Here is a 24876-nt window from a genome sequence, read left to right on the forward strand (position 1 = left end):
GAACTAATCAAAACAATCTCTTCATTACTGTTGTATCCATTTATGATCAACCTACTTCAGACTCAAAATATTCTCATAAAACATGCACAAAATTTAGTCAAATTCAAAATCAAAGGTTGCTATGGAACATGTGGTGAGAACAGTGCTGAGAAAATTGACTGTTTCAAGGATTAAGCGTCCTGAACAGAGATCTTAGAACAAAGATGGATTTTGAAAAAAATTTTGGTGTTTTTCATTAGCAAGAGGCATAACATTCTTATTCTCTTCCATTTTGCCTCCAGGAAGACAAAGAAGGGAAAGAGACAGTGGAATATTAAATGATGTAATACCTCAGACACATAATTCTTCTTAATGATATAGGTGCTCTCTTTGTTAACTGGGCACTCTGTGCCAACAGTATAAGTACAAAGAGATTTAGGAGGCTCTGTCTGTTCAACAGATGGCTGCTGAAATTTGCACTGCACTTGTAGCTTGATTAAAACTGTGTGACAAGTAACTCTTCTTATCACAATAATGTGTATCTGTTGTCATGGCTTCAAGTAATGACACTTTGAGTAGCAAAAGTAAGCCATGTTTTGTGTTCCTATTGGATCACCATTGTATTTGACTAATATGAATTGGGGACTTCAGACCCATAAACAATTTTCCCTCTGTTTAAAATTATCCAGCTAATACAAGTGAAACAACTTCTCCAGAACTGCACACCTACATACAATGTTAATACTTTCAGAACAAGAGCAAAATCAAATTCTCAAAAGACCAAATAATACAAAGGACTGTCTCTCTCCCAGAACAGAACACTAACCAAAATAGGACATTTCATGTGCATTAGCAGGGACGGTTAAATACAGACTGATAACCATGTGACTACAGAAGAGAAAAAGTAAAGGAGGAAGTTTGCCTGGGAAATTAACAGACTCTTTAGTCTGAATCTGAACTTCACAAGACTTTACAGTCAAATCTGAAGGCAGGATTGGCTGAGATGTAGGGAGCTCTGTTCCAAGAGAAGAGGAATCATGTACCATAAGGAAATTGATAACAGTAAAGAGGAGTGGTAGCTGTGCACAGTGAAAAGAAGAAGGTTGAGCAATTTCTGGGATCAATCAGGGAAGAATCAGGAAGAGGAAAAAGTGATGTGGTGGTCTTTATGAATGTGGCAGTCAGGGCAAACACCGAGGCCCAAAGAGATCACTCACTGAGCCTGTAATTAAAGAGGCCTTTGCCTCTACAGGGATGCAGGGCTGTCATTCCCTGAACAACAATGACCCCTTCTTCCTGTCTTAAGTTTAACAGGTCTGTTCTATATGGAGCTACAGACCAGGAATCAGTGACAGAAAACACAGTTATTGCAGAGTAACATGTTTTTATAGAGGAATAAACCTGGTTTTATAGAGGAATAATGAATTCTGAATAATTTTTGTTTTTAGGGGGAGAGCAAAAAGTATTTGGGTTTTTTCCCTCATGGATTGTTTTATACAAGGTCAGTATGGCTCAGCTGATGGCCCCGAGAATCAATTTGGCTTGCTTTTCCCCCCAAAACTCATAGGCAAAGCATACAAATACAGCTGCAAAGCTCTTCCAGTCTCTGCCTCACTCAGCACAGAGCTGCTCAAATGGGCACTTTTAAAGCCCTGAGATCCAAAGTCACACCTCTCCTCACGCACATAGGGTTTAACACGCAGGAGCTATTTAAACTCTTCCAGGAAGGTCAAAGGGAAGACTTACAACCAATATAACATAATACCTTTCATGTTCTCATTACCTGCCTACCACATCTGCTACCAGTGTTTTGTCCTGAAGATCATATGTGCATGTTTGTCCTTGTGTGTATACAGTAATCCATCAGAGCATTCTTAGATTAATACAGTGTAAGACATGACATGGGCCAGGTTCACTCCCTGACTACATGCTTGTCTCAGCATTTCACAATTCTACAATATGCTAGGGAAGAACAATTTCATACAGGAAAAAAATTCTTTTCTTTTAAAAGGTGTGCCAGCCACTAAATCTCTAAATAGAGTGGTAAACCTGTCACAACTAGAAATAAAATCTCTTCATCACCAGATTCCAACTTGTGTGATTTTTCTTTTTGCTTCACTTTACTAATTGGTCAGTTGTGCCAGATAATTTGCTTAAGTCTAAAACAGACCAGAAAGGCTTAAAATAACATTTCAATGGTTAGGCTGTGCAATTTGAGTTGTTGGTTTTACATGGTGGGGATTTACATTGTCTTGGCTAGTCTTTGAATATATTAGCTCATAAAACTAAAGGTCTCTCCATGAGCAAATGATCTGTCTGCTGTCCCAGCAGTACAAAATAGCCACTGATTTCCTTGAAGATGGGTTTGCTTTTGACAGGTGCAGAAAAGAGTCTTGAGCCTGCCCCCTACTAAATCAATTCATTACACAACTGCCATTCAAAAGCTGTCCACGCTTCACGAAGCACATGAGCATTGCTGCTGCTGCTCTGTACTGCCGCAGGAGCTCAGCCACAGATGTAGTTCTCATCTGGTTGGGAAGCTTGTTAAAATCCTCTCATTAAAACCCTCCATGGCCTTATTCAAGTCCTTCTCGCAGCCCTTGACCTTTTCCCCTCAGCTGGAACACATACAGGTATGGCAGTCTGCTATATCACAGCAGACAGGAAAAGCATTATGGTGTCCAGCTCCTAGATTTTCCCATAAACACTTATGTCTTTTACACTTGGAATAGACAAGAATACTGCATCTTCATTTGCTCATAATAATAATTTTTCAAGCATCACAAACCACAAATATTTCTGATACAGTCACATTAAAAGGTTCAATTTATCATAAATAATTTCCCTTTATCCCTTCCCCTTTAAATGTTGCATGCAAAAAGCATTCATGCAACTCATTAAGAGGCACCAACTTTTTTATGAGTAACAGCCTTAGTTTATCAGACCAGCTTCATAAATTCTTAGAAATGAGTTCTGCTTACGCACTTCTAGGACTCTGAAAACAGAATATGCAGAGAAAGTGGCATCAAGGACTGGCAAACCACTCTGTTCCTTGTGTGTTGGAATCTAAAGGACAGTTATATTTAGAAGACAAAAACTGCAGGAGAAACTGGGACTGAAACAGATACAGTAAATAGATGATGTTCTTTTCAAACCTCATGGGACAACATGTTGGTGTTCAGTGAGAGGAAAAACAAAAACTTGTAATTAAATATGTGATTCTCTGGGAAGATTTATAGCCCCTCTGAGAACAGATGACATGTTATGCCACTATCAGGAATGCCACTGCAAATTGGAAGAAAGGCAACAAGTACCAATTAGCCACTCACAACTTTGGCATATTTGATTGTTATTCATTTGAGATTTGCTTGCTGATTGCACTAATAAACAAAAAGGGAAAAGCCTTTGGAAAGGATTTATAATGTCTACAAGGAAATCCTCATTTCACTGAGAAGTGCATATTTGGTGCTCCATGTCTTCAGGAATTATGCCCATCAATTTGTTTGATGGGCACTCCTAAGGGCATGAAAGAAGAGGGCAAGGAAAAACTAACTTGGTTTTACATTCCCTTATGAGCCTTACCTGCTCAAACAGTACCTTCTTCCATCCAATAATGTAGTCTTATTGGAAAAGGAGGAATTAGACCACTTGCCAAGGATTTCTACATATCCCATGACTGAGCCTACCAGAGGCTACAGTGAGACAATGAGACCCTCAGGCCATGCATATGCACATCCTGCACATGGGATGTGGGGCATAGCCCATCATGTCCATGAGACAAAGTCCCTGTCCATAGGCAGAAACACATGGCTCTCCTAGAGCTTCTCGGGATTCCTGTATCTCCAACAATGCATTCACTTCAAAGCGTGACAAGTGCCCACACCACAGAGTGCAGTCACGATTTTATGCCTACCACATCATTCTCCAGGAGAAACTGACTGTTCATGGCATGGACAGGTGCACTGTTTACTGGGTAAAGGCTCTGAGGCCAGAGTGTGGTGGTGAATGTGCATCCATCTGGCAGATGGCCAACAGTGGTGTTTCCAAGAGCTCGCTACTGGGGCCAGCCCTGTTTAACATCCTTATTGGCTATCTGGATGAAGGGATACTCAGTGTCTTAGAAGAACTTTATACTAATTTCAGGCAGAGTCAAAGAACTCAGTGCTGGAGCTCTTATCTGTGATATTAGCTGCAGTGAGGCAGAGTGGAAGCCTGCCAAGCTGAATGGGAATTCAGAGAGCTTTGGATGAGATCCCGTAAGAGCAAAAAGTGAGGCCCAAAGCAGACCACTGGCCATTACAGTAAAGTCAGCCAGGCTCACTCTACTACTAATACTTTTATAATAGTGACAGAACACACTGGTGTACATCTTTGCTCGACTGCAGGCTTCCATGTGATGATTTAGGGGCAGGAAACAGTTGGGGAAGGAAAAGGCAGGAGGGACTGACTGCCCTGGCACACAGCATGGAGCAAGCACTGCATCTGGGTCTCACCCATGTCTTCCAATCCCCTTGGAAATCCCTACAACGTGAGTTGAAGAGCTTTAAGTTACTGCCATTATTCTGTTAAGTTTTCACATGTATTCAAACTCCTACACAACACAAATTATTCTAATTTTAGGATTTAGCTTTATAAACATTTAGATAACTTAATTTGTCTCTCAATTACACCTCAAGGCCCAAGCTCAGGGGCACACAGCTGTCAAAAATCTTCAAGAGGAAAAGTGAAGGGGAAGGGAAGAAAAGCAACCCTTCTCCTGTTAAACTCTGTACAGGCAGGGGAATCACTGGGTACTTCTACAGCCACTTGCATGGAGTAAATAGACTCAGAGTTCTGCATGAATTCTGCACACCGTGCCTGCCAGCAAATCTAGAATCCCAGACAGCTCTTTCATCTTTACAGGACATCATTGTGGAACCTGTGGCATTCTTTAGGAAAGCAGTTGTGACAGGGTTCTCTCAGGGAAAACAACAGTCCCCCAGATGGTGACAGAGCTGGAAGGAGGTGGCACAGGCTGGCCAATGTGAGCATGAAAGCAGCAGCAGGATCCAGGCAGAAGAGCAGGAGTGGACTGGGCTGGAGGAGATGTGAAAGCAATGAGGAAGGACCTTCACATCCTGAGCAGCTGAGGAGAGCAAGGGATGGGGAGGAGAGATCTGCGAAGGTGACAGAGGGGCCGCCAAGCGGTGACCTGGAGAGGCAAGAGAGAGCCATCAAGGAGAAGCTGGGCCTTCCCAAATGATTCTTCTCTCTTGGCAATGAAGGAAAACTTAGGGAAATGTGCAGATTAAGCAAAGGAGTGAAGAGCTACAGTAACAAAGAGCTACAGTATTGTGAAAAGGCAGGTAGAAAAAAGAAAATATCACTGGAACAGGTTATCACCTTTTTTGTTTGTTTGTTTAAAGAGTGAAAAAAACCAAAGCAACCCCAGACATTTTCAGCGCACAGGACCAGCCAGCATATACACAGCTCACCTGAGGTCTGTGGCCTTGACAACGTTGTGTTTTATTTTCACTGACATTAACCATTTCTCCAATGCATTAAGCATAAACAAGCTTTCATTTCACACAGGTATTTCTTCCTGCCACTGTGATTTCATCTCCTAAACCAAATATTTTTATGCATGGAACCACCGAAAGAAAACAAGTCTGAGACTTCCCACTAATTACTGCATTTCCCAGGAGTTCTCCTGCAGTGTCTGGAGCCAGGGTCTCCTGCCACACGTTTTATTTTGTGGAGTCTTTCCATTTTACGACTTTTGAAGCAACTGGTGATGTTTATTGATCTTTCCACACAGCTGTTCTTTTCCTACAGGAGCACTGAGATGGTTATTCTTTGGTCTGATACATGAGGCCCCATTTTTTGTTTCAGAGAGTTGAGGAGGCAGAAGCTTTTTAAGACTCTGAGTTTGTGGGTGTAAAGAAAGCAGAAAATGCTACACACTGGCTTCACTTTCACAGTAAAAAATGTGCTTGTTTGATGAATTTCAAAATCCCGTGAGCTAACTATCCAAATGAGACTAGCTGTGATACATAAGGATAAGGTGGGGGAATTGCCAGAGATCTCTGCTGGAAAAGGAGGTATGAGCCATGGGCAGCTCTACAGGAGAAGGATGCAGAGCATCTGCACAAAACAACTCCAGCTACACATGTGCGGATTCCAGCACATCTCCTCATATCCCAGACAACACCTGAATCCCCTCAGCAACTTATACTATTCTCAGGCATCCTAACTAATTTCTAATATTGAGAGATCAGACATGAACAGGAACGACCACACGCACATGCAAGACCTGATGCATGCAATAACAAAAAACACAAGCACTCACGACCCCCAGATAACCCCAAACTGGGGATAGCATCACTCGAGCGTGGATTACGTTTCAGACTTCTGCTCGGGCCGCAGTCCCAGGGCACCCCAGAGCCGCACAGCCCCGCGGCTGGGCCGAGGCTCAGCACCTGGCAGCCCGCAGAGCCCCCGCTCCCCCGGGTGTCCCCAGAGCCATTCCCGGGACACGGCAGCTCCGAGGGATGCGCCTGGCAGCCCGCAGAGCCCCCGCTCCCCCCGGGTGTCCCCAGAGCCCCCCCGGGACGCAGCACCGGCGGGCACGCTCGGAGTAGCGGGATGCTGGTGGGCGCTCCTAACTTGGCGAGGGAGCGGGGAAAGAGCACGAAAGGAAACTCGTGAGAGAAAATACCTGCCTTGCCGCTCTGCCGGCTCCTCGGAAAGCGCAGCAGACGCTTGCATGCACAAAGCTTTCCCAAAAACCACGTAAGGCTCTCCGCTCAGCAGGGAGGAAAGCAGGGGCGCTCTCGTTCTCCCCGAACCGCCCCTGCCTGCGAGCAGCCCTTTAGGCTTTCCCTCAGTGAGGATTCCCAGCCCTCCGAGCGCCCGCGGGTCCCGAAGGCGCCGCCGCCCCCGGAGCCGTTCCCTGCCTGCTCCGCTCGGGGGCAGGAACAGCTGGGAGGGTGTCAGCACAACACGCTCCATAATTCTACCCCAGTCTTCTGCAGACCTAAGTCCTTGAGAAAAATGCCAAAATCCCGCCGTTTGTTGACATAGTAACCACATTTAAGGTTTTACCCCCTTCAGAAGCCCTCTGCATAAAATAATTGATTATGTAAAAGATTTATCCAGCGCAGCGTGCTGGTTTGTGTGGTTTCATTTGTCCAAAGAAAAAATAAAGAGACTGGACGTTTATACTCTAGATTTCCCACGCAGACCAAGGGGTTGCTTCATTACAGCAGATAACATTAAGGACTTCCACGAGTCTTTGAAGGAAATGTAACACCAAGTAAAAGAGGAAAAAAAATCATTATTCAGATAAACAGCCCATTTCTAATACCTAAGTGAAGCAAAATTTTAGGAACTTTTCAGGAGGTCACAAAATGTTTTGTATTTTCCCCCTAACTTATTCACATATATTTATCTGATTTCTTCAAAGATGATTAGAACATTTTAAAAGTTCCCAACTAAATTTGTAAATCTATAGCAGATGCTGTGAGAAAGAGCAAAGGGTCAGAAACAAGTAAAGCCTGTGGAAGACTTTGCTTTCCCAATTCTATGGAGATGAGCCCTATGGAGATGAGCTCTTTAGTCTCCGAGCAGTGGAGAGAAGAAAGATAAAAGAGAATTGTGCTGCAGGGATCACGTGGTGTTTAATGGGTTTTAATGCATCCCCTCATACAAACTGCTGCTACCCTACACAGACCTGCATGCAGATTTCCAGCCCTTTTACTGGTAATTTAGGCTATGGGAGCAGCCTGGCAGGCTTGTGCAAACCATGCTACCCTGCAGGGCTTTTTTGACCCCAGTTGCAAAAGGATGGGGGTGGGGGGTAAAATAACAAAACCCGAACCTTGGTATTTCGAGTTGAAAAGAGTCTTACAAGCAACGTTTCAGTGTTTTAACTCAATGTTGCCTTAAAAACTACTTGATTAACAAATATCTTTCAGGGTCTAATTGTGTATTATTTACTACAGAAAATTTTCTCTCTGATCCGGGTTAAATGCGTGCTTAAGCTCGGAAGCAGCAGAGCACACAGAGTGAGCGATCTAGCATTTTCCTCCAGCCTTGAAATTCATTACAATTGACCATAACCTTCCCCTCAATACCCAGGCAGCTTCATTTTCTTCACATCATGCTCATCCTCTTCTTCTCGCCTCCCCTCCGAAAACAAAACAAAACAAAACAAAACAAAACAAAGTCAACATAAACAAAACGAAACAAAAAAAAAACCAGGTAAATTCTTAATCCACATCTTTTTACGGGCAATAGCTGAGAATCATTTCCAGAGCTGTCATTTAAATGAGAAAAGAAAGAGGAAAAAAAGGGAAGCTTAAATGCACATTCACAGCTTTGGAAGTCACACCCTTTGATGACGTTTCATTAGATTTTTTAAGGATAGATACTCAAATATAGTCCCAGCATCAGTACGTATTTCTCAAATTATCACCAGCTGATATCCTGACCCCATACCAACCATATAGGTGCTTATATGTTTTAAGAAAGTGATATGTTTTATGAAGTTTGTAAAGCTCTGTTGTAAAGCTCTGGCTCTGCTGTATATTTCACTGTGCATATGAAGACAAAATATTTTCAGTAGATAAGGTTTGGTACAGTTTTTAACATATTTCAAAGCAGGTCTAAAAGGGTGGACCATTAACCCTGTACTCTGGCTCCATTCAGTGAAACCCATGGAACTATTGAGAGTGTTTGTAGCTCTGGTGGCTCCAAGGTGGTGGGAGGGAGCTCCACTTCTGCCCAGATCTTCTTTGGACTTGCTGTTGAGCTCGGTCTGACACTGCACCTGAGCAGCAAGGCTCAAGGTGAATGTCACCCTCATCTTTTCCATGCATTCCCCCCCCCCCCCCCCCCCAGTCTGTGTTTGCTTTGCACTGCAAATGTGCGGGGGCAACTGAGGCAGCCCTTCAGTGGGCTGATCCAGTTGAAAACCAATGGACCCAAAAGCCATCATTTCGTAGTTCATCAGCTTGTTAAACTGACCTGGCTACAGTTGTGCAACTGCTGGATGCAGTCCAGGCAGATGGGTGGGCTGTGCAGTGGGACAGCAGAACAGCAGTCCCCAGTTTCTCTAGGTTATTTGTATTTTTAAATTTCCATCTAAGCTTGTTTGCGCCTGAGCTCTCCCAGTCAAATGGGATAACACTCTTTCCTTGTCCTACAGATTGTAAACCTCTGGCTATAGGAAATCAGTTTTCACCAACTCAAAAACTCAACTTCGAATAATGTATCATCGTCTAGCAAAAAACGATAAAATATACAAGAAGTTAAACTGATTTATTACTGTACATTGTGCATACCAAACAAATATTCCAATGTTAGCAAAATTGTAAGTACTAAAGTCACTCTTCTTTTTGTAAATTGAGCCCAGATCCATGAAATAAGCTATCAGTTGGGAGTAAGGGTGGGATGTGAAATCGCATATGTTCTATATTATTTTTCAATATCGTTTGAGCTAAGTATGTTTAGCTTTGTTTTTCTGAAAACTTTTAACCAAAATGTGAAAATAACCTGCTTGCAGTGTTTACTTAAAAATTATATAATAGATTGTCTTACCGCACATAGATAACTAAGAATTGTATTAATTTGACAACATCATCAACAGGATTTCAGAAGATAACAGAAGGTTGCACAAACACACTTACTAGACCTGCTATTGAAGATGAACCTCTACACTGTTGAGATGGCAGAAAACTCCTACGGCCTTTAGTAACGGTGTTCCAGAAAGGAAAGGAGTGAATAAACCCGAGAAATGGGCTCTGGCCCAGAGCCATTAGCAGCTGCTTAGTGCTATGTTTGCAAATGCTCTGGTTCCTGTAGAAACACCTAATCCTTCCTGAATTCTGGCCAGCATTTATGGTTAAGTGCAGACAGTAAAAGGCTGTTTTCATTACCCCCTTCTTATCTGTATGGTCCGTTTTGTGTGACAATGGATTTTCAGCTAGAATTTTAAAGCTTAATTATTCTGGCCACGTATTCGGCATCTATTTACATTGCAATGGGTGCCTAAGACCTATTTGCTGGGGGATACACGGTGGGGTAGGAGTTTTGGGTACTGCCTTAGCCATAGGGAACAAAACAGTACAAGGAAAGCACAGGAACCCACAAAGCCCTTAATGCAAATCATAAACTTTCTATAGGCATTCTTGAACTCTGCTATAGAATGTGATACTGATTTATGTCCAGCAATGGAAGTCTCAAATATCCTTTCAACAGTGTCTGGAGGGATTAGCAGATTGTCAGAGCTGGGGCTGAGAACTCCTTCCCATTTTAAGATTGACCTCCTAGGTGCTCCGGCCATAAATAGAGTTTCACAGAATTATTTCCTTGGGGTCTTACTCAGTCCACCAGACACAGCTCACAAAACCCCACAAAATACTGAGGCAAATTGAAAAGGCAAAACCTAGAATAAAAGCATGCAGGAAGCAAACAAGGCTTGTGGTCCACTCTTTAAAAATCTAAAGCTGAAATTCCTGGTTTTTGAAGGGATGCCCCTTACCCAAAGCAGGCCAATGAACTGAGTTCATTTTGTGGCTGTTTCACTTGTTCAAGCTTTCTAAACTTTGTGCACATACCTCTGTTCAGTATGCTGTTCTGGAAAGTATCTCAGCATTATCTTATTTTTGGTCTTTATTGATTGTGGCCCCTAAATGCAACAGTTGTGGATATATCAGCTACAGCAAATAGACCGTGACTGATGAGGTAAGCATCCTATATTCAAATGGGGGTGCAAGTGCTATGTGTTTGCTGCCTACCGCTCTTGATGATGACTGTGACAACTCACAGCAGCAGCTGGTGATGAAACGGCTGTGCTCTTTATGCTGGAGCTGGAGTTGGTCTGACTTTACCATTACCTGATCTATCCCTCTCAATGAGTAGAAAAATCTTCATTTTCTTCCTGTGGGATTGTTTTGCCCTGTATTAACTCCTTTACCAGCTCACCACAGATTCAAGATGAGCATCAGTGATGCTCCATGGGCAATAGTAGGAGTGCACACAAGTGGAAAGGGAAGAGAGGCTGCCTGGAACTTTTTGGCAGCAGTTATCTTTAAGCCCAGTTCAGATATACTGCCTGACTGTACCCTTGGGACACAGCTAGAGGTGTTGTCCAGGCCACAGATTAACAGGGTTAAGAGGTTATTTCTTTATCCCTCTCTCACTTCCATAAAGATTACTGCCTCCTCAGACCTGCCAACAGGGTGGCACCTTTTGTATCCCTTCAGTCTCAAAATGATCTGGAAAACAAAAAATCTCCTGTGAAAATCCCTGAGGCTAGTACAGATCATTTTCACAGAAGTCTGCCAGGGAATGACGAAATGAGCAATTATATCACTGCATCAGAGGGTAAGGTTTCACCAGGTGCATGCCTTACTTAATGCCTTATTACCATTGAAACAGGGCAGAGTCTCCTCTGTCTCTCATGGACAGTTGTCTTTGCCCCCACCTCATGCCAACTCCACTGTTCCTCTGAACAATTGGATGAACCAGTTCAGCTCACTTAACTGACAGAAAATGCTTTTTTTATTTTTCCTGTTTTTCATAGCCTGTGAGATGAACCAGGTCACAGAGGTGTGATGGAGCATTCAGAACATGCAGTCAGGAACCCGGACCATGCTTGGGCTGGAGTGCATTGTGATGGGAAAGAAGGGAAAGAAGGGCTCAGTGTACAATAACATCTTAACATGGGTCAGCTGCAGCCTCCCCTGAACAATAGCTGTTATTGCTATTTCCTAGCTGAGCCTGAGATCTGTCCCAGCACATACTTTACAAGCTGTGGTGAGGATAGATGGATGGTTTGCACAATGCTGGGGACCTTTCATCTCCTCTCAAGGAAAAGCTCTTTCTTGACATAGACAGGAACAAGTCCCAGGAAAGTGTTAATTTGTTTAAAGCTGCTGTGCAGCTCCTTTGCCCTTCAGGGACCTGGGAGCTTTGAATCACCAAGGCATCCATTCAGATGATGCAATACTTGTACCTGGATACACTGCCAAAGGACAGTAGGAGAAAAATCGGGAAAACCAGTGGAAGATTAATTACTCTCTTTTCATCGGGCCTTGTTACATTCATTTGAGCTCCTGCCTTCTGATTTACCAAGTTACCTTGGTGATTCTTGACTGCTTTGCTTGCAAGCCTACACCAGCTCCACTCCAGCCCAGGTACAGATGCTGACATCATCTTCCTCCTCCCGCTGGCACTTGCCAGCTAATGAAATACAGCTGCACAGAGGAGGAAGGAAATTCAGGGAGTGTCAAATACCAGCCCGAGTGCCAGCATACCATAGCAGGCTGGTGCAGTCACCCCTGGCTTTTCTTCAGAAGGATTTGGGAATGTAACTTCTTTTTGTATTATATTTTGTAGCAGATATTTATAGGGTGACATTCTGCCTCCTCCCTGCTGGCTTTTGTGCTGTGCAGGTTGCTGTAGCTGGTCATGTTTCAAACAGGGCTGAACTCTTGTGGGAGTGATTTCAACTTACTTTTTAAATGTCTGCTTACAGAAAGGTGACATTTTGAAGAGGTAGTTTACCTTCTAAAAACAAAAATCCTTTCAAAGGTCTCCCAACATTAGTGTTCAAATCTTTTGCTCAGCTGACATAACAAGTTGAAAGACCTGCATCCTGCCTTGATTGACAGTTTTGGATTTCCTCTTCTAGCCATGAATCTTCTGGATGAGAAGTGCTCAGAGAGGCAGGACTTGGAAGCTGTATGCTTTCCCAAGCACAGCCTTCTTGTGACACGGCACCAATCAATCAATATTGGAATATTGTTTTTCAAATGGGTAATGTATCTGCACGTAGCCCAAGCTGTGATACCAAGTCCACCAGTAACCTCTGACCATTAAATGAAGTTAAAATCTGGCTGCCATGGAAAGAAGGCCTTTACTGTCCTCCTCACCAATTTCCCTTTCCATCCATCCCCATTTCCAGATTCCTCCCTCTCCCTATTTACTTGTCCTGACTTAATTCTCTGCCATTCTTGTGATTGAATTGGCTTATTCTTATTCTGTCATTGGAGCAGTGCCAGAGCTGGCAACAAAGCAAGCAGCAAAGATGCATGGTGAAGAGAAGTGAGAGGAAGAATGGGTGAAGAAGGTGTGAAGAGTGAAATCTTGCCCGAAATCAACCTAATCAATAGCCAGAAGGCGGGGCAGGGCACGAAGGTTCTAAAAGCCAGAGTTCCAGTGAAGGTAGCAAATCGTGCTGTGCCTGTGTCTGCAGAGGACGCTGTAGTCTGAGGTGCTCCCAGGCTCCTTGTCTGGTTACATGCAGCTTCAAGCCAAGCATGAGAACAAGCAGCTGACCATCATCCACCTTCATGCTCTAGGCAGCTCCAGCACTTTCTAGTCATGCTGCACTGAGTGTTCAAGCAACCACAGGAGGAAAGGGTGGTGTGTGGCTGTGGGAAGCATATCTAATTTGTCCATTTAAGTCCCTTTAAATAAGTCTTCTCTTCTACAAAGCAAATCTCACTCTTTGGCATGGATAAGCCTGGCTTCTCAGGCCCCTGGGAATACTAGTTGGGACAGCAAACCCTCGCAGAACCTGCTGGACCTCACCTGGTGGCTGCTGTCATGCTTCCCAGGACTTGCCACATGACCTGACATACTTGGAATCTCCAGTTAGCTGGACTATCTCATACTGGAGGGCTAATTAATTCATATTCTTGCTAGAGTGGCCCCATCCCAAAAGAATGACCGAGGAAAGTGACTCCCAAGCACAGAGAGTTGGCCCTTTCCCAGCTGCCATGTGGGAATATACAGAAAGCCTTTGAGGAGCCAGCTCAAAAGACCTCATAGTATCTGTGCTTAGGTCCTGACAAGATGACTTCATATTTCCTGCCCCAAGGCTTTTTGAGCAATATGTATGTAAAAGCTGAAGCTGAGCATATTTTAAAACTCATTACTCCTATATGTAATCAGTGCCTTATTAGATTTCCAGCAATGCAAAGGGACTAATAGTTAATTTGGAAGCTACCTGGAAGCAGCTTTTTCTTTTATGTTCGCCAGTGTTTTTCCATGTTGCCCCATGTAACTAAATTAAGTGTTCTGATAACAGTGCTAAGAGCAGTGGAAAAGCCAACATATTAAATAAACTTGGCCACCTGTCATATTTTACATGCCATCTCTTGCTCACAGCCTGTGAGTTTAAATGTCTGGCAGTTGAAACTATGGCACAGAGTGGAGAGTCCTTGGAATTCACTATTCCTTGCTTCATCTGAATTTGGTGACCTTTACTCTTATCTGTTCACCAGGGCAAGAAACACAGAGCTTTTTGCACAGCTGATCTGCAGCCCAGATGGTTGCAAGCCTATTGGGACCAAAGGAGAAGAGTTGTTTAGAACTACCCAGAGAAATCTTTGAACCTCAGGACTGCAGGAAGACTTCAGTACAGCAGCAGGGTACAGCCACCATCCAGTCCAGCCACTACACTGCCAGGATGCCAAGAAAGTCAGGAGAATTTTTGGTTTTTTGTGGTTTTGGGTGTTTCTTTTGTTTTTTGTTTTTGGTTGTGGTTTTTTTTTTTTTTGGTTTGTTTGGTTGGTTGTTTTTTTTTTTTTTTTTTGGTTGCCAGGACAGTATTATTCTGAACATAATCTTGTTCACTGATGGCTATTATGGAGTTATAGCCATGTTTTCTTTTCCAGTCCCAGCTTTTAGTTGGAGATGAGAAGTTGGCTTCCCAAACAGTCTGCTCCTGGAGACTGGCAAGGCAAGACAACATCTGTGACCAAATAGCCCAGAATAGGGCCACAACTCATGTGCTGGCATTTCAGGGCAGGAGCAGGTATGGGGAAAAAAATGGTTCCTTGTTCAGAACAGAAAAATGTTTACTTTGACATGAGTGACACACTGTGGGTGTTGTATTTACCATTTGCACCTGTACTGACATCACACTGTGTGAGTGTATTTAGCAAGTCCAAAATCAAATTAAATGGACTGTGTTATTTAGAAGACATTTACTCCTCTGTGGAGGTACTTAATTACTTTGTTGACAAGTGCTGTAGAAATGTTATTCTATTAAGGAAAGTTAAGCAGAACCTCTTACAGATCATAAAAGTTTAGTAGAGGGGTTGACCCCTGCAAAGTTTGGTAACATCACCAATGTGAAGACAAGGTTGCTGTCCTTCTGGTCCTCTGGAAATTCACCCTCTGTAACTCCTTAAGGTCAGCAAAGCCACTGTGATCTGTGGAGCATATCCCATCAGGGTTTTATCTTCTGCCCCTCTGGGAGTGGCTGACACTGCCTGCTAATCCCTGCTCACAGAAACACGGCTCAGCCTAGCCTTCACAAAGCTCACTCTGGACTTTTGCTGGAATAGTTCTCTGAGCTGCAAGGGCCCCAGTGGCATTCACACCCTGTTTTGCTAAGTAGCAGTCATGGATCCTGTACTCGGTCACATTGGGCCACCAGTTTAGCTGTCAGTGAGTCAAATACAGTGGCTGTTGGATTATAATCACACTGGTGCTACAACCAAATGTCACTTGACACAAGACTTCAGCCTCCTACAAACATGATATTCTCTATTTGTAGAATGGCAAAGAGCTCAGCATGTACTTTTTATAAAGTCACAGGAAGCTACACAGAAAACCGTGGTTTTCTAGAGAAGTATGTTACTGTCAGAGGGACAACATCACCTTTTTTTTTGAAAGAAAATTTTAAAATATTTTAAAACCCTCAACTTAGTGCTATTTACTTTAGCTTTCTTGGCACACCCTGGGGTGTTTACCAGTGGGGACAAGAATTTACACTGTTCAGATGCCTCAGAGAAGTGACTGCACTAATCAAACCACCCAAAGAGTGATTATGGCAATGGCTTCCCCAGAGACTTGTGTTTTGGTTTTAAGTAAACAACTAGCCATCCAAGTAGGAGGAGGATGACTCAGATAAAATCACACAGATCTGTTATATATAGCAAACATTAAATATGCTTAAGATTCCTCTGATACTTTAAAAAGGACAGTTCAAATTATCACCCTCTGAAACTCCATAGGTTCTAATTTAACAACTACAATAAAAATAATTTATTTTAAAAATAAAAATACTTCTGCCTCTTTTGAACTAGGCCAAATGGCCCATTTCAAAATAATATTTTATTACTTTGGACACAAATAGCCCAAATTTCTGGCTAATATTTGCTGATTTCAGAAAACATAGCATTGCTTATACCTAGAAAATAAAAAGATGCAGAGTTTGCCAGCCAGCACCCTTCCTGTTTGTACAAACTCCAGTCCTCTGAGCTGTACTGGAGCTTTAGGCTTTTCTGTGGGATGAAGGATTTCTGACAATGCCTACCTTTCAGACCCATGCCAACTATTCTTCAGGCACAGAGTAACCCATTCTTGAAATGTGCTTTTTCCTCACCTACCCTTACTCACAGGGCAGTGTAGTTGGTCAAAGCAGACAACAGCTCAAAGAAAAGGCAGTCATGGAGTAATTTCCTTTTGTAAATAATTTTATATAAGACTCTCCCACTATTTTACATCACTGCACAGATGTGTGTTTTGGTTCTGGTTATGTGCACCAGCAAAAGACAGAAACACAGTGATGTACATTGGAATACACTTTTGCAATCACAGCTACATTTCTGGAAACTGAACTTCAGCAGCAGTGAGTTCCCTAGGAAGTAACAGAAAAAGAGCACTGAAACTTTGCTCCTACAACCTATACTAACCTGCTTCATGTTTTCCTTAGTGTGTTCCCTCTGCAGTGTTGCAGGTGCATGGAGGGACACTTGCTGGGAGCAGAAGTCACACTTCTCCCCCTGCCTCCATCAGCGCTGCAGGCACCATTTGCACAGTGAGCTGGGAGTGTTTGGGGCTCAGAGGATAGCTGTGTTTGCCCTCTTTCCCTCTCTTATGCATGCCTATAGTCACCTCTATGCAAAAAGCATCCTCAGAGTCTTCAGGAGCACACAGTCAACTAAGCTGGAGAGAAAGTAATAGGGAGAAAAACAAGGTTTGCCTCAGACAGGCACAAACACCAGTGCCACCCTCAGCCACAGGGAGACATCAATTCCCAAATGCAGGTTTCCTTCCCCAAATGCTGGGAGAGGGCCCCTGGACAAATGAGGTCAAGCCTGGGTCAGTGAAAGGAGGATATAGGTCTTTTAATGTGTAATGAGGCAGAACCTAAAAATCTACAGAAGACAAAGGAAAAGCAGCCAGGTCAATAGGAAGTGTCAGACGCAGCCCTGAATCTGTAGATGCTATGAAAGGGATGAAGCACATTCGAAACCTGGACATAACAGGGACTCCATTAGCTGAACCCCAGTTTTCCTTTGCAATTTAGCAGAACTCCAAACCACAGAACACTGAGATACTCTGGCCATAGGGTCAGGAGAAACACCTCACTTGTCTTTGGGTCTCTGGTTTTGTACTATGGTTCTGGAGGTAGAAGAGCTGCTCAAAACTGCCTTGGACATGAGGGAAGGCTTTGGGCTTCCTCATGAACTCTTGCATCACATCCATTCCTGCCTGGGTGTCACTTGTGCCCTCAGTCCTGACTGGGATGGCATTTAGAAGAGGGCAGAGGGCAGGGTGAGTAAGGATTAACAACTTTTTGGCATTTCTGATAAATCCAGGCCTGCCTAATTATGCTGTAAGAGATTAAAGGTGGAAAACCTGCATCTAGATGGTGACATGCTGAAAGACCATGACTGACTCAGCAGAGAGCTTTGAGCTGGAAATCACCTGGGAGATCAGAATCAAAACCCACAGTTGCCTTGTAGCCTTCTCCAGAGTCTGGAGCTAAGCAGAAACTAACTTTAGCATTAGTAAAATAAGTGTAGATAGTTATTTACTGTTTCACTGGCAATTTACGCATTATTTTCTCATCCAAAAGAAGTTAATAGAGCTTCCAAAAGGGCTAATACAGAGAAGTTAATAGAAGCAAATGTGCCACTATAGCATCTTCTGCCTAATAGTTACTAATGGCATGGTTCTTTGGTATGCCATTATAAATACAAACAGTTCATGTTTTAAATGGAAATGGTGAGTGACAACAGTCCTTTCATCTTTGCTTCACAGCATCTTTTAATCCTCACTAATAAAAAACTTGTTCTCCGTTTCATCATATTTCTTATAGAATCAATAAAGACAGGAGTCAAAATTCATCAAAATGCTGGGCACAAAGCCAGCTTTTCAAAAATAATAAGCAACAGCAATAAATAATGATTGAATGTAGCACTTGTGAGAAGTATCAGACTTGACTGTGCCACAAAATCAAATTCTTTATCTTAAAAAGCAAAGATAATGCCAGTAGTGGCAGCTCAAATCCACCCCTGCTGCCTCAGAGTGGCAGCCAGGCTTGGAAAGGCCCCTTATAAGCCCAGTGACACTGAGAGGACATGCTGATATGGTCATTGGCCTGTGGACATCTTTCTGCAGTGACCCACTACTCACATTTCCACCTCATCTGCTGAAGTGCAACCGGCCATTGCACACTGCAAACTACATCCCAGGGATGTGACACTCATCTTGTGTCACCTTGAGCAAACACTCCAAGAAACCCATGCAAAATCCAGCAACAATTGGAAAAAGATTCAAGGGAAAGACTGAAAGACATTCCCTTGTCTTTTCCTTTGCCCTGGAGCCAGGTGAACGTATGAAAAGGGTTGTTGCCCAGACTGCTGTGGCTTGAGACAGCCAGTCCCATAACACTGGGTTATTTTAATTATCCAGTTCTTTGTGGATTGTTTTACATTTTACCGTCTTATTACTCCCACTGATGTAGGAAATTCTGAGGAAAGGGTGAAGGCACTCTCTGTAATACAGTTTGTCTTATTCTCAGCCCCTGGAGCCACAAATTTTGGGGAACACCTGCAAAATCTCAGGCAGAACAAGCTGTCCCAGAAGTGAACTGGGAGCTGCCAGAGGGGACCAAGAGCCCCAGCTGAGTAAACCAGGCAGAAAATATTCATATGAGGAACAGCCCTTCCAGGGCCAGAATAGATACAAACCACCCACATCCTCTTCCTAATAGCCAAGAGTCAAAAATACCTCCATACTTCCATTCCTTACATCTACTGGCAAATCATGATCCAGCTTAATACTGACACCTAATGATAATGCACCACAGCTATTTGTGACACTCCAAAACCACGGTGGCTCTCAGACACTGCTTCAGTATGGAACTGCAGCATCTGTTAGATGTGAAGATATACGAGGAAACATAAATATACCTTTTGCTTCTTCTCCTTAAAATAGTTTTTATTACATCCCACATTTCCAGAGGGAATGCAGCTACAGAAAAATACAACATCAAAGTCCTACAGGGACTGTAGAAATCTAACATATGGAGAGCTGGCTTTCTTACTCTGAATTGAAGATGACTTAAATTAAGTAATCAATTAAAGATATTTTGGTTAGCCATAGTGGCTCAGGTATCAAATGTAACAAAGATCTTCTTGCCTCTGCTCAGGGAGGATGATATTCTAAATGTCTAATTCCAAATTGAGTGAAGTTACCTTATTATACACAGTGCAGCAGCAGACTTCTGGGCAAATCATTACAACTGCCTGCAAGGTATGTTGTAGAATGAGAACAAACTGTTCAGACATCTGCAGGTCAGACAGCTTTTCATCTAGTCTTGATTACAGAGGAGCAGATTCCCCCCTTGCATGCTTAGCATTAGGTAATAGACAATAATGAGAGCTTTGCACCCCTGTGCCCTAACCCTCCTCAGAACAAGCTGTGCAGGATGAGACATTAGCATCCTGCAAAAAGCTTGCCTTTTTGTAGCAGGCATGGGTAGCAATACGGTTGGCATTTTGTTTCAGGAGATATAGTCTATTACACATGCAGGAATATTTCAAATACAGACAGCTCTGCAGTTCAGGTCTTCTGAACTGCCTCTGACACTGCAGTGTGACATGGACTACATAATTACTATAATACAAGTGAAAACAAAATGTAAAACTTGTATCTTACTCTTGCTGAGCCTCACCAATGTGGTTTGTCTTTCCATGTTTCTCAAGTGAGTGGAAAAAAAAATTATGGCCTAAGAAATTCAGAACACAGCAATATTAGCTCCCTGCTACAGCTGTGAAGATGGGAGCATGGGAGGCTGGTCACAGAGCACCCTGGAGCCTATGGCTTGTCTTCAAGTTGCAGCCCATTAACCATGGCACCTGGGCTCAGGGGCAATCCCAAAGTGTGGCAGAGCTCAGCAACTTCTCTGCTGCTCGCTGCTCTTACCCAAGAGGGAGCAGGTTGCTGGACCACAGATCATCTGCATCCTGATACAGGAGCAGAGGATAGGAGAGGCTGCAGTGGAGCTACAAATGCATGGATTCAGCAGTGAGAAACCAGAGACAATTATGTGAACCTCACAGTTAGCACATTGTATTCAGCAAATCATCTGAGCTGGTTTATAGTCCTGTAAGGCCACTATAAGAGGCACAATAGAAAAAATGTGATGGTAAAATGCATTATGCAAACTGTTTGATGAAAAACATGCCAAGAGATTGGGACTGCTACTCCAAAGGATGCCTACTTGGCCAGAAGTGGGATTATATAGGTGTGGAAGGGAAACCTCCCTGTACACCAGTGTAAAGAGCAAGTGCAGTCTGGCCCTCTGTGAAAAACACAAACCCATGGTGCAGAAGTGAAGGAGAAAGAGATAAATGTCCTGGTGAGAGGATCTCTGAAGGACCACTATCTTTGCTGCTAAACTCTGTCTCTTCTCTGTCCCTTCAGTGAATCTTTATTTCTGAAAATAAAGATTTTGAGATATCTTATGGTTATGGGGTAGAATTCAAAGCTTACAGTGAACTGTCAAAGGCTTGGAGAAGAAAAAATTATTAAATCCAGCATTGTCAAATCAGTTATTCTAAAAACAACCAACATATTAAGTGCACATTTGTCTGTAGGAAAAGTTGTTTTTTTCAAGGCTATATATATATTTAGTTCATGAAGTTTGATTTCTCCAGGCTGACTTTGTGCACTTACAATTTGCCTGGAGAGTTGCCCTAGGCATTTGACAGTACAGAATAGGCAGCTGAGATCTTTCTTTGGGATTCTAGGAATCCAAATGATATGGACACTGCATGACACACAGCTGTGTGAGATTTACCACTGGGATATTTGAAGAACTCAGAGGACCAACTCTAAAGCAACCATGATGCTCTCCAGGGCTAACTAGGGGCTACTGCAGCCCTGGTGAAGCTCAGTTCTTCACCTTCTGCAGGGATGGAAGACTGGACAGTAGCACAGATTTACACTACCCATTTACACCTGTGGCACAGACTTTTACTACCCTAAATTTTGCCTATCACAACATTTATTTAGGATTGACCATCAGCTTCTTTTCTTGTGCCTTCAGAACAGTTTTCTGGTTTATTGGGTCATTGAGTCTGTATCAGGAGTTAAGTACTGAGCTCTGTGTTCCAAGTGTTTGTTTCACAGGCATTAATTTAAAATGCAGTGCACTGACAGGTGTTTTTAAATTCCCTCCTTGGGTAAGGTTTAAATGGTAGTTTGGGAAAGGTGTGTGCCTCCAGGCAGCTCAAAGCAATTGTTATTTTTGTATATTGAAGCAAACCATCTTACCACCTTAAGTCATGTGTGCATTAAACAAGGAGTCATTTAATGATATCTCTGGGTGAACCAGATATCCCTGTCTGAAGTCTAGCTGGCTGGAGATACAATAGTCGTGAGGGGAGAAATTCCCCCTGCTGCCGGCACTACAGCACTCATATGTGGGGAGCAACATCTAAAACTAGAGACACCTCCTTGTCCTTTTCACACAGAAGGCAGGCTGTTATCAAAACACAGTGGATGGAAAAAACCTGATACCAGATATCTGATGGAGTCACAGGTGCTAAACAGGTGCATAATGTAGCAGCTTGTGGAGATAGCAAGGAAAAGAAATGGACACAGGCAAAGGTGCCACCACACAGCCAAGAAGTCTGCAGGGAGAGGGGCCCACTGGGGGACACTGGAAGCTGGGGTTATGCCCTCCAGATATGCTCACAGCCTGCTGGGGAGATTTGTCTTCAGACAGGAGGGACAGCTGTCAAAGATCTCAAAGCAGAAATGTCTGAACGGCCAGGGAGCTCTGTACAACTTTCATAGACCAGTGAGTCCCCTTCTGCCTCTTCTCTCTCTTCACACCATCATAGCCTCCTTCTCATTACATCTCCTAGAGCTGCTCTCTCCTCTGTACCAGCCCCCTCCATGTTATTCCTTCTTCACTTACCTCTCTCGCTGTTTCATTTCCCCTAAGTAAGGCAACATGGGTGGTTTTTTGCTGCAAATTCATGGTGATCTGCACCTTCTAGTAATGCCCCCCTTGCTCATGGCATGAGCTTCATTTCAGTAGCATCTGATATTCCCTGTCACGAGGGAGAAAAAGACATTTCTAGGAAGAAATTATTTTTTATGATGTCTAGCAGACATCTAGCTGCCTTTTGTTTTCTAAACCCATGAGGCTAAGCAGGGCTGTCTGCCATCCTCAGTTTGCATGCCTAGAGCAGAAGAATCCTTCAAGTTTACTGTTTCATCAGTCTAATGACAAACACGCTTAATAACACACTTCTGATACACAGCATTCTGTGAAACATTAACTAGACTTCCTTTTTTTCAAAGTTCTTTTGCAAACACTTCAACCCACTAGTCCTTATGGTGGTTAGGTACCTCTCCCCCTAGCAGGGCCATTGCAGAGAGATGCAGTGATGGAAAGATTCATGAAAGAGCAAAAGGAAAAGAGAGAGAGCAAAAGGGAGAAGTCTGACTGCTAATCTTAATGACTCTACAGCTTCCAAGCCTCTGTTCACAGTACCACTGATACATTTTTACTCAATGATTTTTCCATGCAAAATTTGTAACGGAAAAGAATCCCAGAGGCAGGTTCCCTACTTTTTCTTCCTTTCTCAGGGTTTCTGAAGTCTTCAGTCTTTTCTATACAATGTCAGAACTGGGGAGAAGATCTGAAGAAGTTCCCTTTCTATTTTGTGTGGTACAGCTACAAAGGATAACTAGTACTGTCTTAACTACCTGTGGGAGACTGAAGAGAAAACAGAGCCAGATTATTCTCAAATGTGCACAGCAGAAGCAAAAGAAATGGATACAATGTGTAACAGAAGAAATTCTGACTCAATATAGAGAAAAAAGGTTTTTTTATGAGGATTTGGGTTGCACAGAGGTGGCAGAACCTCCATGTTTGAAGATTTCAAAAGCTGACAGGACAAGGCACTGAATAACCTGCTTTCATGGGAGGTGCTTCAAGCAGGAGGCTGGGTTATGGACCTCCACATGTTCCAGAGGTCACTTCCAGCTTTCCTGATTATTTAGAAATACTCCTGTTCATACAGTCCTACAGGAGGAAAGCTTCCCAGAAGACTCTCAACAAGGAGTTCCAGAGGTTGTGGGTGTATCCATGTTATGCAGACAGCGTAGGACAGATGCCTTCACATTAAGTGCTCAGAAGCCACACCAGATACCAGGAACCATTTAATTGTGAGACTGTAACACAGGCTAATTTGCATTGCTTCTTTTTCAAAGCTGTAGTTCAGCTGGGGCCTCTTTTTTTCCCTTCTGGCAGCAAGTACAAAGTACAACAGTAGAGAGTAGTTTACACTGTGAAGTCAATTACTTTAAAATGACCACGCATTACTGATAAAAGCTTTAGAGGTAAATGTAGAACTTGTAGGCCAGTCAATTTAAGCTCTCCTGCTTTTTGAAAAGATGCTGTATTTATGACAAGAGTGAAACCAGTTGTTTCTTGCCTCAGAGACAACATCAGTTCTGTGTACCTGAGAATCACAAGAGCTCACTGCTTTGAAGAAGCCACTAGAGAGATTTCTCTATGAGTTTATCACTGCCAGGTGTCAAACAGCCAGTTAGGACTATTTTACAGCTCTAGCAGTGCTTGCATTTCTTTACTGCCAAGTGTCAAAGTAAAATTAGAGAGGGAAGCAATAGCAAATTAGTCTATATAGGGTTCATTCTAGTTCTCATTGTTAAGTGTGGCTTCTTCAAATAACAAGCACAGTCAGATTTCTGAGGATAATCCATGCTGGCCTGGTTTATTTAAATTGATTAGAAGAGAAATATTGCCATTACCTTCAATGGAAGGTAAAACTAAATAGCCCTGAAAATCCCACCTACAGCAAGAATAGAAACTGCAGATTTGTTAGTTTATGACTGAATTCAAAACAGAGGGGCTGGGCCAGAGCAGAACTGAGAGAAGAGTTTCTGTGTATAGTTGCTGGGCTGATATGTCAAGAAGTGTATTTGTACTAATTAGATTTACTAAATTATATTTTTGTATTTAGGAAGGTTTTTATGTCAGAAAATTATGTATGTAGCTTAAATTGGACATTATTTATTTCTTTTCACTATGACTTTCCCATTGTCTAGATATTAGGTATTGGAGAGAAATCTTTGTGTCATTTGTGTGATATTTACTGTTGTATTTTCCTCAGCTAAGAGAAGTTTGTTGCATTCTGGAGAAGAATAGGGAAGTACAACAGTAAACAATGAAATATTTATAAATATTCTAGATGGACTAATTTGATGATTGTATTAATTTGGTGAAGGTTGGACAGCTGCAGGCAGACAAAATAGCTAGGTTTATATTTTGTGAATATTGCAATTTTTCTTACACTTTTAGACTGTGACAGGAGGTTTGAATCTTTTACTGATTACCAGATTCATAATTAATTTTTTATTAGTTTCACTTATTAGTACTGAATTCATCCAATATGCTATTGAAATGAGAACATTCACAAGTCTGGAAGCAATACAGTTTGGTATTTTTTAACCAGCAACTGAGAGATAAATTTCGTTGTATATATTACAGATACTCTACTAATTCCATGAACAAACTAGCAGAATTGAATCATCTCCACAGGGAAGCTATCACCAGTGCATCAG

At 42.7% G+C, this 24876-nt stretch overlaps 1 protein-coding gene across 3 annotated transcripts in view; it reads right to left on the minus strand.

Annotated features, from left to right (window-relative positions):
- SPATA13 (spermatogenesis associated 13) overlaps positions 1–24876 on the minus strand; it is a 169155-nt gene that overhangs the window by 64994 nt on the left and 79285 nt on the right. For 2 of the 3 annotated variants that reach the window (XM_054271523.1, XM_054271522.1), the window contains exon 1: positions 6677–6827. The exons of the other annotated variant lie outside the window; for it this stretch is intronic. The gene's annotated coding sequence lies outside the window, so the exon portion shown is untranslated. Of the gene's footprint in view, positions 1–6676; positions 6828–24876 lie in introns of those variants that run through there. 3 annotated transcript variants of the gene reach the window in all.

Source organism: Melozone crissalis, unplaced genomic scaffold (genome assembly GCF_028551555.1).
Source record: "Melozone crissalis strain CALT ecotype California unplaced genomic scaffold, PUWL_Pcris_2 ptg000013l_1, whole genome shotgun sequence".
NCBI classification, from domain to species: domain Eukaryota; kingdom Metazoa; phylum Chordata; class Aves; order Passeriformes; family Passerellidae; genus Melozone; species Melozone crissalis.